Source organism: Ahaetulla prasina, chromosome 6, assembly GCF_028640845.1.
Source record: "Ahaetulla prasina isolate Xishuangbanna chromosome 6, ASM2864084v1, whole genome shotgun sequence".
In the NCBI taxonomy this organism is placed as follows: domain Eukaryota; kingdom Metazoa; phylum Chordata; class Lepidosauria; order Squamata; family Colubridae; genus Ahaetulla; species Ahaetulla prasina.
Genome location: NC_080544.1, coordinates 115283676 through 115295460, shown reverse-complemented (window position 1 = coordinate 115295460; position 11785 = coordinate 115283676). Strand labels below are relative to the sequence as shown.

General features: G+C 44.6%; 1 long non-coding RNA gene across 1 annotated transcript; it reads right to left on the bottom strand.

The window, feature by feature from the left end:
• Positions 1-8248: 8248 nt before the first annotated feature.
• On the bottom strand, positions 8249-11332 carry LOC131200995 (uncharacterized). Its single transcript, XR_009155754.1, has 2 exons — positions 11195-11332; positions 8249-10576 (listed from the first exon to the last, which is right to left on the bottom strand). It is a non-coding gene; the product is annotated as an uncharacterized LOC131200995 (long non-coding RNA).
• Positions 11333-11785: the final 453 nt, after the last annotated feature.

Below are 11785 nucleotides of genomic sequence, written 5' to 3'. Positions count from 1 at the left end.
TTATTAAACAGTTTATTCCTTTTTGTGCCTACTATTCCTTCCTCGACCGCAGGACGGCACTGAATTAGGTTCTACGGAGGTTGCAGAACCGACACAGAAGAAATAATCCTGTTTCAAAAATGCCATCGAAGTTTTTTGGTGTAGAGCTATAATACCTGTCTATACCACAGGATGGCACGGTTTTCTATCCCTCGGCGATAGGGTTGAAGCTATCGAAAGGGCCTAGGATGCCCCGATGTTACTGGACGCAAAACTGTGCCGTCCTGTGGCCAAAGCGGGTATTGCGGCCGCAAAAACAAAATAAACCTTTTTAATGGGATTTTATGGTTATCATCCTGTATCTTTATTATTAACGGCTTATTAATATTAATAGAGCGACGGAAGGCACGTTTGCTGCAACGTAGAAACGGGAAAAGAAAAACTGCTTTGAAAGCCTTTCGTAATAAACAATATCCTTAAAATGCCATTTTAAAACTTCGTGACGGCTATACCTCCTTGGACCACGGGAGGGCACTGTTTTCTGTCCCTTAGTGATCGTAAGCCTTTTTAACTCGGTTTCTGCCTTTTAATAATAATAATAATATCAGAGTTGGAAGGGACGTTGGAGGTCTTCTAGTCCAACCCCCTTTTGAAGCGGGATTCCTTCTTCTTTTCCTGTGTTGCGGCCACAGGGGCCTCCTGTTGCCCTATTAATGTTGATAATGAGGAGTTTAATAATAAAGATACAGACTAATAAATTTATAATCCCAATAAAATTCCACCGTGGAGAGAAAGTCGCTCCGCAAGGAAGTTAGGAGGATGACTAAGAAGGATGGACGGGAAGTCGGCCATGATAGAAATGTCCTTTTTCAAAGGCACTAGGGGACTGCCGCGGTGGTCGGACAGGAAGCTCGCCGTGCCGAGAAGGTCGCGGCGACAGGTAGTTGGGGGATAACTGGGAAGAATGGACGGGAAGTCTACCATGATGGAAAGGTCGTTTTTTCCGAAGGTATGGGGGGGATGGCCGCGGAGTACGGACAGGAAGTCGGCCATGTTGGGAACGTCGCTCGGAGAAGCACTGGCACGGAAGTCGGCAGCCACGCGTGAGAAGGGCAACAGAAACGCATCATCTTCTTAATAGGAGCATAGAGCGGCAATGCTTTTCCTGCCGTTCTGCACTGAGCGGCTTCGTTCCTAGGCCTCCGAAATCCTGGGCAAAAGCGGCGGGAGGAATTGAGGGGGCCGTTGCCCTTCGTTTTTTTTCCCCTCCTAAACATTTTACCTTTTTTGTGCTTACAAAGCATTTTACCATTTCCCCCCCCCTCTATGCTTCGGTAAATCGTTTCTTTTCCCGCTGGCTAATTGCTGCTGCCAAGTCATCGGTTCACAGGGTGTTAGATACGGATACATCTCGACTTACAACCGTTCCTTTAGTGACCGTTTACTTACGATGGCACTGACTTTTTCAGAATCAAAATTGGGATGCTTGGTGACTGATGTGTATTTATGCCAGGCTCGTGGTGATTCCCTTTGGCATCTTGCCTACCTACAAAAATTGGGGGCTTGATTGTCATAAGTCGAGACTACCTGTACATTGGATATGGAAATGGGTGAGACTTTTTGAAGCTTTTATGAACAAAATATTTTTATTTTGTAAATGTAGGATGTTGACCAAATGCCCGGCCCTACCATTTCCCCAGGGACGCGAAGAAGTAATCCCACGTCTATTACTTAGGCGTAAGTATGCGGTATCCCCTTTCTGAAACCTATAGCGGTGCGTCTCTTTCACTTGTGAGCACCCCTCCCCTCCGATAGGTACTCTTTCCATAATAAACACTGCAGGGAACCTGACCAAACGAAACTACGTGAGCTTAAATTAAAAAGGAAAAGTGGGGCAGACGAGGAACGGCTCCTTAAAATGTTTGCCGTTGAAAAACAGACATCATGATTACTAGGAATCCCTTCCAGATCTCTGGAGGGCTCGGGACAGAGGTTGTTTCTCTGTCCTGGTCCTATTAGATCTGTCAGCAGCTTTTGATACCATCGACCATGGTATCCTTCTGCGGCGGTTGGGGGGTCTGGGTGGGGGGGGCACCGTTTTTCGATGGTTCTCCTCCTACCTGTCTGACCGTTCGCAGACTGTATTGGCAGGAGGGCAGAGATCGACTGCGAGGCACCTCACTTGTGGGGTGCCACAGGGGTCGGTCTTCTCGCCGCTCCTGTTCAACATTTATATGTAGCCGCTGGGGGAGATCATCCGTGGTTTTGGGGTGAGTTGCCATCTATATGCTGATGATACTCAGCTGTATATCTCCACCCCGAACCACCCCAACGAAGCCATCGAAGTAATGTCCTGGTGCCTCGAGGCCATACGGGTCTGGATGGGGAAGAACAGACTTCGACTCAACCCATCCAAGACTGAGTGGCTGTGGATGCCAGCATCCTGGCATAGTCAGCTAGTTCCATCGTTGACTGTGGGGGGCGAGGCATTGCCACCCAGGGAGACGGTTCACAACTTAGGCGTTCTCCTGGATGTACGGTTGTCGCTGGAAGAGCATTTGACGGCCGTCGCCAGGGGAGCTTTTTATCAGGTGCGCCCGATACGCAAGTTGCGTCCCTTCCTGGACCGGGATTCGTTATGCACGGTCACTCACGCCCTCGTCACTTGCCGCCTGGACTACTGCAATGCTGTCTACATGGGGCTCCCCTTGAAGAGCACCAGGAGGCTTCAACTGGCCCAGAATGCAGCTGCGCGGGGGATAGAGGGAGCGTCTCGTAGCTCCCATATAACACCTCTCCTCCGCAGGCTGCACTGGTTACCGGTGGTCTTCCGGGTGCAATTCAAGGTGTTGGTTCTCACCTTTAAAGCGCTCCATGGCTTGGGACCGGGTTACTTACGGGACTCCTTTCTGCCACCAATAGCCTCCCATCGACCTATGCGTTCCCATAGGGAGGGCCTCCTCAGGGTGCCGTCAGCCAAACAATGCCGACTGGCGGCTCCCAGGGGGAGGGCCTTCTATGTGGGGGCTCCTGCCCTGTGGAATGAGTTACCTCTGGGGCTACGCCAACTCCCTGACCTCCGGACCTTTAAGCGCGAGCTTAAGACTCTTTTATTCCATCGTGCAGGGTTGGCCTGATTGTAATTTTAACATGGCTGGTTTTATTAGGGTTTTATTTTATATTTTATTAGTTTTAAATCATTGGGCCAAATTTTGAATTAGACTTTTAATAATGTTCTTAACGTTTGTTTCTGTGCGATTTTATCTTGGCTGTAAACCACCCTGAGTCTTCAGAGAAGGGCGGTATAGAAATGTGATAGATAGATAGATAGATAGATAGATAGATAGATAGATAGATAGATAGATAGATAGATAGATAGATAGATATCAAGTGTTGTCTCAAAATCTAGGACCCACGGGGTGGGCTTGAAGCTGAAGACCTATTCCCTGAATCTGGAGGAGAAAACGTGCACCTTTACTTTTCCGAAGGGGCCTCTTGGCCTTGTGAAAATACAAATAGCCAAGAAATTAAGGTGGAGCTAAAAGTGTTCGTTATGGGCAAGTGGAATCTATTTTTATAGTGTAAAAAGCAAATGATCAAATACAATGCGTTGGTTGCCTGTGAAGTTTAACTGACAGAAAGTATTCCTTCTAAATAACATTCCGCGAGTGACAAATTTATTGGTTACATTATTGTCTCCATGTTAGGTTTGCATCTTTCTTGAAAGATGCGAGGACTTTCGTGATATGTTTTCTATTGTGAAATTACCTAAAAAATGAGTTCTCTTATACCAACTTTAAAAAACACAACAGTGAGCTGAATTTCTATAATTAAACATTGAAAGAGGGAATAACTTTATTACAGTCACAATTTTTAAGCAGATAAATTTCTTACATTTCAAGCCCCTAATTGGCATACATTAAAATGAAATTTCGTTACGTATGGCTCTCAACCCGTAACCCCCAACCCAAAACCTAAACCCTAACCCCAAACCTCCACCCCTAAACCCCTTAACTCCAGACCCTTAAACCTTTAACCTCTTAACCCCAAACCTGTGATGGCGAACCTATGGCACGCGTGCCAGAGGTGGCACACAGAGCCCTCTCTGTGGGCATGCACACTGTTACAGCTGCTCTTCTGGTTTCCAGCACACGCATGCACGCTGGCTGGTTGGTCTTCATACACACCCGAGTGCTGGAAATCCAAAGACCAGCTGGCCGGCGCACAGATGTGTGTCCACATTCCGGTTGTGGCACTCAGTGCCAAAAAGGTTCGCCATCACTGCCCGAAACCCTAACCCCAACGTTAAACCCCTCACCCAAAGCCCTTTAGCCCTTAACTGCTGGTGGCTGCTATACCCGCTTGGGCCATATGATGGCACTTTTTTCTGGCCCTTTGCATTAGTGTTGAGGCCATCGAAGAACTTCGTTCGGTTTAAGGTTTTTGAACCAGAATTCATTCTTCTGTGCCTGTTGCTCCTGGATCTCCCATTCCGCTATTAATACTAAGGCGTTTAATACTAAAGATACACAATCTTCAAATGTCATTTTTCTTTTTATGGCTGCTATACCTGCTTGGACCACAGGAGGGCACTGTTTTCTTTCCCTTAGCATTGAAGATGCTTTGCGAAGTAGGATTCCTTTTGCTCTCCCTGTGTTGCGGCCCCTGGGTGTCCTGTTGCCGTATTTATGTTAATAATGAGGTGTTTAATAATAATGATACAGAATAATAAACTTCAATTCCCACCGTGACGAGAAAGTCGCTGCACAAGGAAGTTGGGGGGAAGACTAAGAAAGATGGACAGGAAGTCAGCTGTAATAGGAAGGTCGTTTTCCGTTTTCTTTTTTTTTATACAAATAATACAAACATATTACATATACATCTAGATACAAAAAAAGAAAGAAAAAGGGGGAAAAAACAAATATTACAGTGCACCCCCATCCCCTGGAGCCCTCCCTCCCCCCTTATATTTTTTCATCTATAACAACTAAAAGATATACAATATATTCCAATTGTGCCCTTAACCTCTCCATAAAAACATATATTCTTCGGTAGGTTTATTCCCTTTGCCTTCCACCAACACTGATTTTATAAAATCCTTCCATATTTCATTATAATTGTTTGCTTTGATCATCCTTTTAAATTTAATTTCTATTGTTATCATTTGTTGCCATATTCCAAATATCATTATACCACTCATTTCTTTGAATATCCCAGTTTCATCCCCAGTATTTAGCCATCGCTAATCTAACTGCCATTATCAAATTTACAATCAATTCCCTTTTTCCACCAGCAACAATAATGCAATTCTCGGTGACATGTCTAAATTTACATTCAAAAGTGCTCCCCTCTGGCCAGAAACTAAAGCACTGGTCCCATAGGAAAGGCCCTCCTTTGCACAGCTACCAGGCTCAAGGTTGACTCAGCCTTCCATCTTTTCGAAGTCGGTAAAATGAGGAATCAGATTGCTGGGGACAATATGCTGACTCTGTAAACAGCTTAGAGAGGGCTGTAAAGCACTGTGATGCAGCATATAAGTCTTATTGCTACTGGACTGTGCAACAAGATCCTGGAGTGTGGCGGTCTCTCATGAAGCAAGAGTCAAACACATGGTTCTCCTCGGGATGAGAGTGCTCAGAACAGAGTTTTGGCCTCTCTTTTATTAGGATTTTTACAGGAAGGCATTTGCATCAAAGACAATGACATCAGAAGGCATACACATCAAACAGAATCTTGTATATCAATCACGTAGAAAACATGGCAATACATCCTTTGACATCCTGACCTTACATACTAATTGATCTTCACATAACTGTGAGAGGAACTTCTAAGATCTTTGTGATAGAGATCTTATCAGGGGAAGGAAGAGGGATGTAATCACAAAACTGTTGATGCATTTTCACACTACCGTTAGAGGTAAAACATCCTGCTGCTTTGATGTGATCAAACAAGTTTCTGCTTACTTCTTCTGTACGTGATTCAATTAGCTGAGGTTTCCCACGCTAATCTACACGTAGGCAATCTCTCAAATGGAATACATATGGCTAACTAAATTGCAACATCTCCTCTGTTTTTATTTTTTAAAGCCAGACAATCAGTCGGTTTCATCATTGGTGTAGATACTGATATTAGCCATACTATCCTTGTCTATTTCTGAGTCATCAGCCAGGCAGAAAGTTTTAGGTGCAGGCAGGGTGTAATCATCTTCGAGTTCTTCTACGGTTAGTAGTTGGTAACAAACAGGATCATGCTTATGCCACAATGCCATGACTTGTGCAGTTGCTTTCTTTTCTGCTAGTAAAAATAAACTTTTAGAAATTGTTTTAACAAAAATAGGTAGAATGCAAGGTAAAATTATACATCCTAATGCAATCATACCGATTAAAACTATAATAGCTTGTAAACCAGGTAATTTAGGCAACCATCCTGAAAAAGCATCTTCAAAGTTAAATCCCTTAGTTTATTCATTGAGTCCTGCACAATGCCAGAATGATTGGCATAGCATTCTTCCTTTAAAGCCACACACAATCCACCTTCTTGGAGGAAGAGAAGGTCAAAGGAGCAGTAGATGTCTCCCGTAGGAAGAGAGTCAATTGCCGGTATGACTCAGTAGGGAAGTGTCAATGGTATCAGATGGGGGAAGGTCCCCTACTTTTGTTCTTTGATGGTAGGGACGGATATGTCGGCCAGGGACCCACAAGGTCTCACCGTTGGTTTGGGTGGCAGCTGCTGACAGAAATCTCAAATACAGTCCTTACATGAATACATAAAACAAGAAAGAACCAAACTGTCTTCTGGGAATTGAAAAAAGTCTTTTGATCGTTACATGTTTACTCATTACATGTCCATTTCTGTATTGGGAAGTGTCTCTTTTGGGGAAAGCATTTTGACCCATGTATTCGACTTCCACAGGTTGAAGTCATCTGCAGGACTAAAAGACATGAGAAGGGATCCCCTCCTCCTCCCTTTCTGGGTGAGAAAAGGCATTGTTGGAGGATTAGGGAGAGGGGCCAAGGGGGAATAGATAGCTTGCAGGTAGAACTTGAAAAGAAACAACAACGTATCAGCTATTAAACAGATAAACTAGTACAATATATTTCCATATGAGAAAAGGTAGCTGGATTCACATGCTTCAGGAAGGAGATGAACAGGTAAAATCATTTAAACAAAAGTACAGAGAAGAAAGAAAGTTGAACTCTGTTCTTCACCCTGTCTAGGCCATCCTGGGCGAAAAGTCATTTTTCTTCTTTCCAGCACTTTTAAAATTCATACCCACACAAAGGCAGGGACAAGGAAGAGATGACACAACTTGGGGAGGGGGTTTATACACAAGTCTCAGTTTTTTTAACAAACATACTATGTGGAAGACAGAGAAAAAGATAAACAATCAACAAAAACCCATCTCCCACCCTTTTTATTCATGTGTGGAAGTTGTTCACTAATGAATCCACAGTATCAAAAACTTCCAAAAACAAATCACATCATATCTTAGCAAAATCACCATTTGTCTTACTTGCTCATACTTTTCTAATTCCTAACTCCTAACATTAAACCTTTATTTCAGTTTCATTAACAAATTAAATCCTTCACAGCACCAGTATCTGATCATCCTTCTAAATCTCTGTTCACATCTTGTAACTTTCTAGCTTATCTCTGAAATAGTTCCTAAAACAGGGCACATCTTGTGCTGCTAAAAAATAAAAATAAACAATACAAAGAGCAAATAAGGGGCGCCTTGAGTCTGATTCAAAAAAAAAAACATTTTGTAAGCTTTTGGGTGAGTCTTGTTATCTGGAAAACCTGAGTGCATTTCTTCAAAAAACAGATTTCTGCTTAAAAAAAAATGCATCCATACATAAGAAGATAGCCATTTGTCTGAAATGCTGTAGGGTTTCCTGCCTGGGCAGGGGGTTGGACTAGAAGACCTCCAAGGGTCCCTTTCAACTCTTATTATGTATGTTAACAGCTTCAAAAATACAAAGCTAAATGACACATTTTGAGTCAACTCTGTGCTTTGAAAACATTTATAAATGTATAGGTTTAATCAGGCAGTTTAAACCTCAAAAAGTTCCAGAAAAAAGAAAAATTAAAATCAAAATCAAAATTGTTTTCATGGTTAAAAATTAAAATCAAAATTGTTTGCAGGGTGGAAAAGAAAATATATCTGCATAGCTTTTATGCAGATGAAGAAATTCCAAACCAGTGAAAAGCAGTGCGTCGGGGTCACCAGTTGTGGCGGTCTCTCATGAAGCAAGAGTCAAACACATGGTTCTCACCGGGATGAGAGTGCTCAGAACAAAGTTTTGGCCTCTCTTTTATTAGGATTTTTACAGGAAGGCATTTGCATCAAAGACAATGACATCAGAAGGCATACACATCAAACAGAATCTTGTATATCAATCACATAGAAAACATGGCAATGCATCCTGTGACATCCTGACCTTACATACTAATTGATCTTCACATAACTGTGAGAGGAACTTCTAAGATCTTTGTGATAGAGATCTTATCAGGGGAAGGAAGAGGGATGTAATCACAAAACTGTTGATGTATTTTCACACTACCGTTAGAGGTAAAACATCCTGCTGCTTTGATGTGATCAAACAAGTTTCTGCTTACTTCTTTTGTACGTGATTCAATTAGCTGAGGTTTCCCACGCTAATCTACATGTAGGCAATCTCTCAGATGAAATCCATATGGCTAACTAAATTGCAACACTGGAGAACCGCTCTTCGGCCAACCATTGGAGGATTTAAGAATAGGATAATCGTGCATCTCTTTAACCGAGCTTCAATCTGAAACTTATCTCGATGTTTAATTTGAACTAATGTCTATGTTCCAATTTTCATTTGGAATTGTTTTTATCAAACTAAGCATCTTGATGAATTAAAAAAACAAATGTACTGGTGTTGCGAGCATACGCTATTACAGCTATTCTTCCATGTGGCTTATGGTATAACTGTGGTCAGCAATTAACCTTACAGTGATTTTCAAAGTTTAGGTTACAGCTATGTTTATTCCTAAGGTTTAATGTGTAATCTTTGTTTATCGTTATTTATAATTTTACATTTGGTATTTGTTTCTAAGTTAGTTTATATCTAGTCAGCTTTTGTTTCATCTACTCATCAAGGTGTCTCAAAAAAAGTTACATATAATCTGTAACATTAACACAATTAAAATTCATTTAAAATTACACATTAATTAAAATTCATTAAAAATTTCTGATTCAGAAATCAAAAATTCAGCAAGAGATGCGTTTTTACTTTGTTCCTAAAATCCTGGAAAGTGACGGCCACGAGCAACACCTGAGGATTCTGCTGCACAGCCCTGGAGCCACGCTAGAAAAGGCCTTTTCCACAGACCAGGAAGTTCTGGGAAGATTCAAAGGGTCCATCCTGCTATCTCCCACCAAGACAGCAGTCTTTAGAGAGAGGCGGTCAATCGTCCATCCACCCACCACCCACCCCAACTCTTTCCTGTGTATTGGCTGAATTGCAACTTCCCACTATGTCCCCTTCCCTCCCCCATCTTCCTAAAATGAAAAATCTAAATCTCAGTGAAAGCAGCAAAAAAAGTTCAAAAGGACAACTTATCTCTTTCTGTGTGTTTCTTCCTAACAGCCAGCAGGGCAGAGCGCGCACACACCCAGCTGCATTCCAGGTAGGAAACTCAGGGAGCACAACCTCCCTTCTTCAGTGTCTTAACCAAAATGCTCAAGGTCTCAGCCAGCAGGTGTTCAGGGACTGGCCCCATCATCCTGCCTGGCCCACAACCACTAGATCAGGGAATGCAGCTGGGACTGGGGGAAATGAGCAAATTGCAAGCCTGACCTTGCAAAGACTCACGCCTCCGGTTGCTTCAAGACACCAGCTTTTTATTTTTGTGTGCTTGAGCAGTGGGCAAGCTGCTTCTGGCATTCTGGGCAGCAAGGGAAGGAATCTCCTGTCTTTCCTAACTTCAACTCACTTTGGACAAAACTGGGCAAACAAAAGCCACGTCCTTGGACTACCTGTCCCATCTTGCTATTGTTTGCCAAAAACTGGAGCACATACAATCCCTTCTTCTACCCTTCAAAAAGCAAAATTACTTCTCATATGCAATTAATTTTTATTTTCCATAGCTCCATACCTTGTGGCTTCCCAGTGGCAATGCCCTCCTGAAGGGTTGAACTTTAGGTCAAATTGTAGTTCTGTATCATGGTAGTAGGGATTGTTGCAAGGGCTCTACTGTCATCTTCTAGTGTGCTATCTGATGGCTTGACTTTGCTGTCAAGCCTCTGCAATGAGTCTTGATCAATTGTAGCTAGCCTATCCCTGACCTTATGCCTTAGTAGCTGTGCTCTGTAATGAAGAGGAGATAAGGACATTTCAGCTTCAAGGGGTTGCTGCACATCCAGTTGTTCTTCCAGGTCTTCTCGAGCATGAGATGGAAGGTGTAGTTGTGATGCAGCTTCCTCTTCACATTAGAGTCTTCAGTCCATCCACAGTTCCCTCGTAAGCTTCACGTATCCCCCCTTGTTAGGCTTGATGTTACAAGCAGCATCAAGTGCAGGCCCTCCTGTCTTGTCCATTTCCCTCTAGATATATAAATTATAGATCTATAATATAGAAATGACATTTATTCAAAATAAACAGTATATTACTTATGTTCAACATAAAATTAATATTATATAAATATACACATTATAACAAATATAATCAATACACTAACAGGTATTGGCCTCAACAGGTTTGGGTGAAGGGGGCAGGTGGGATATTTTTAAAGAGAACCTATTAAGTTCTAATACAAAGAAGCGCATAACGACTCGTTCTTTGTAATCCGGGACTCGGGCGTTAAAGAAACACCACCAAACGTCGGCTGCCTTGCTTGGCATCCGCCGAGGATATCCCCCCCGCCCCCCTAGACGGGACGGAACCTCCTTCCCGAGCCGGACACCAAAAACCATGGAGGTGCCCTGCCTGCCCCGTTTCTAAAAAGGAGCCCGCAGAAACAACCCTGAAGTGTAACGATTGAAACCAACGAAGTTTACCTCTTTGTTCCTTATTTGCCCCGCCCCCCGTACCCACAGTTTTCCTAAAGCAGAGTGCAAAGAGACTTCCCAACCGCTGGGGGCGTCATCACCACCGGTTCTCTGCTGCTTCCTTACGCATACAAGTCAGCCATGCCGGGAAGGAAGTGGAGGACAGCTCCGAGGCAGACAGGAAGTGGGACATACCGGGAAGGTCACCCGGAGAGAACCGGGCGGGGGGCGTTCTCGCTGTTGCTATTACTCCGCCCACGTCAGTCCCCAGAGCCCCGCCACGGACGCAGCGCGCACGGCTTGCAGGCGGGACGCAATAGGGGAAGGCTCTCGGGCGGCGCGGAAGGCGGCCCGCGGGCGACGATGGTGCTGCGCCGGCTGCTTTTCGCCCTGCTGAACGATCCTCGCCTCCTGGACCGCCTAGCGGAGGCGCGGCCCATCCGGGCGGCGGCGCGCCTCACGGCTGTGGCCCTCACCCGCGGACTGCGCCTGCGCGAAACCTTTCTGCGCGAACTGAAGGAGGAAGCGGCGCGCGCAAAGGACATCGGCTGGCCCCCTCGCCCCCCCGGGCCGAAGAAGGGACAGAGCCCGTAAGCCCCCCCCTCCTTTCTGGAGGAACTGCGCATGTGTAGAGAGGCGGGGCTTCTGGACGGCGTCGTTTGGTCCCATCCGGATCGGACCCCTCCCCCCCACGGGACCTCCGGGCGGCAGCGGAGGAACAAGCGTCGTCGAGTGGGAGGCGGCGCGGGGACCGGAGCCGCTGCCGAGGTGTCCCCTGCGGCGGCT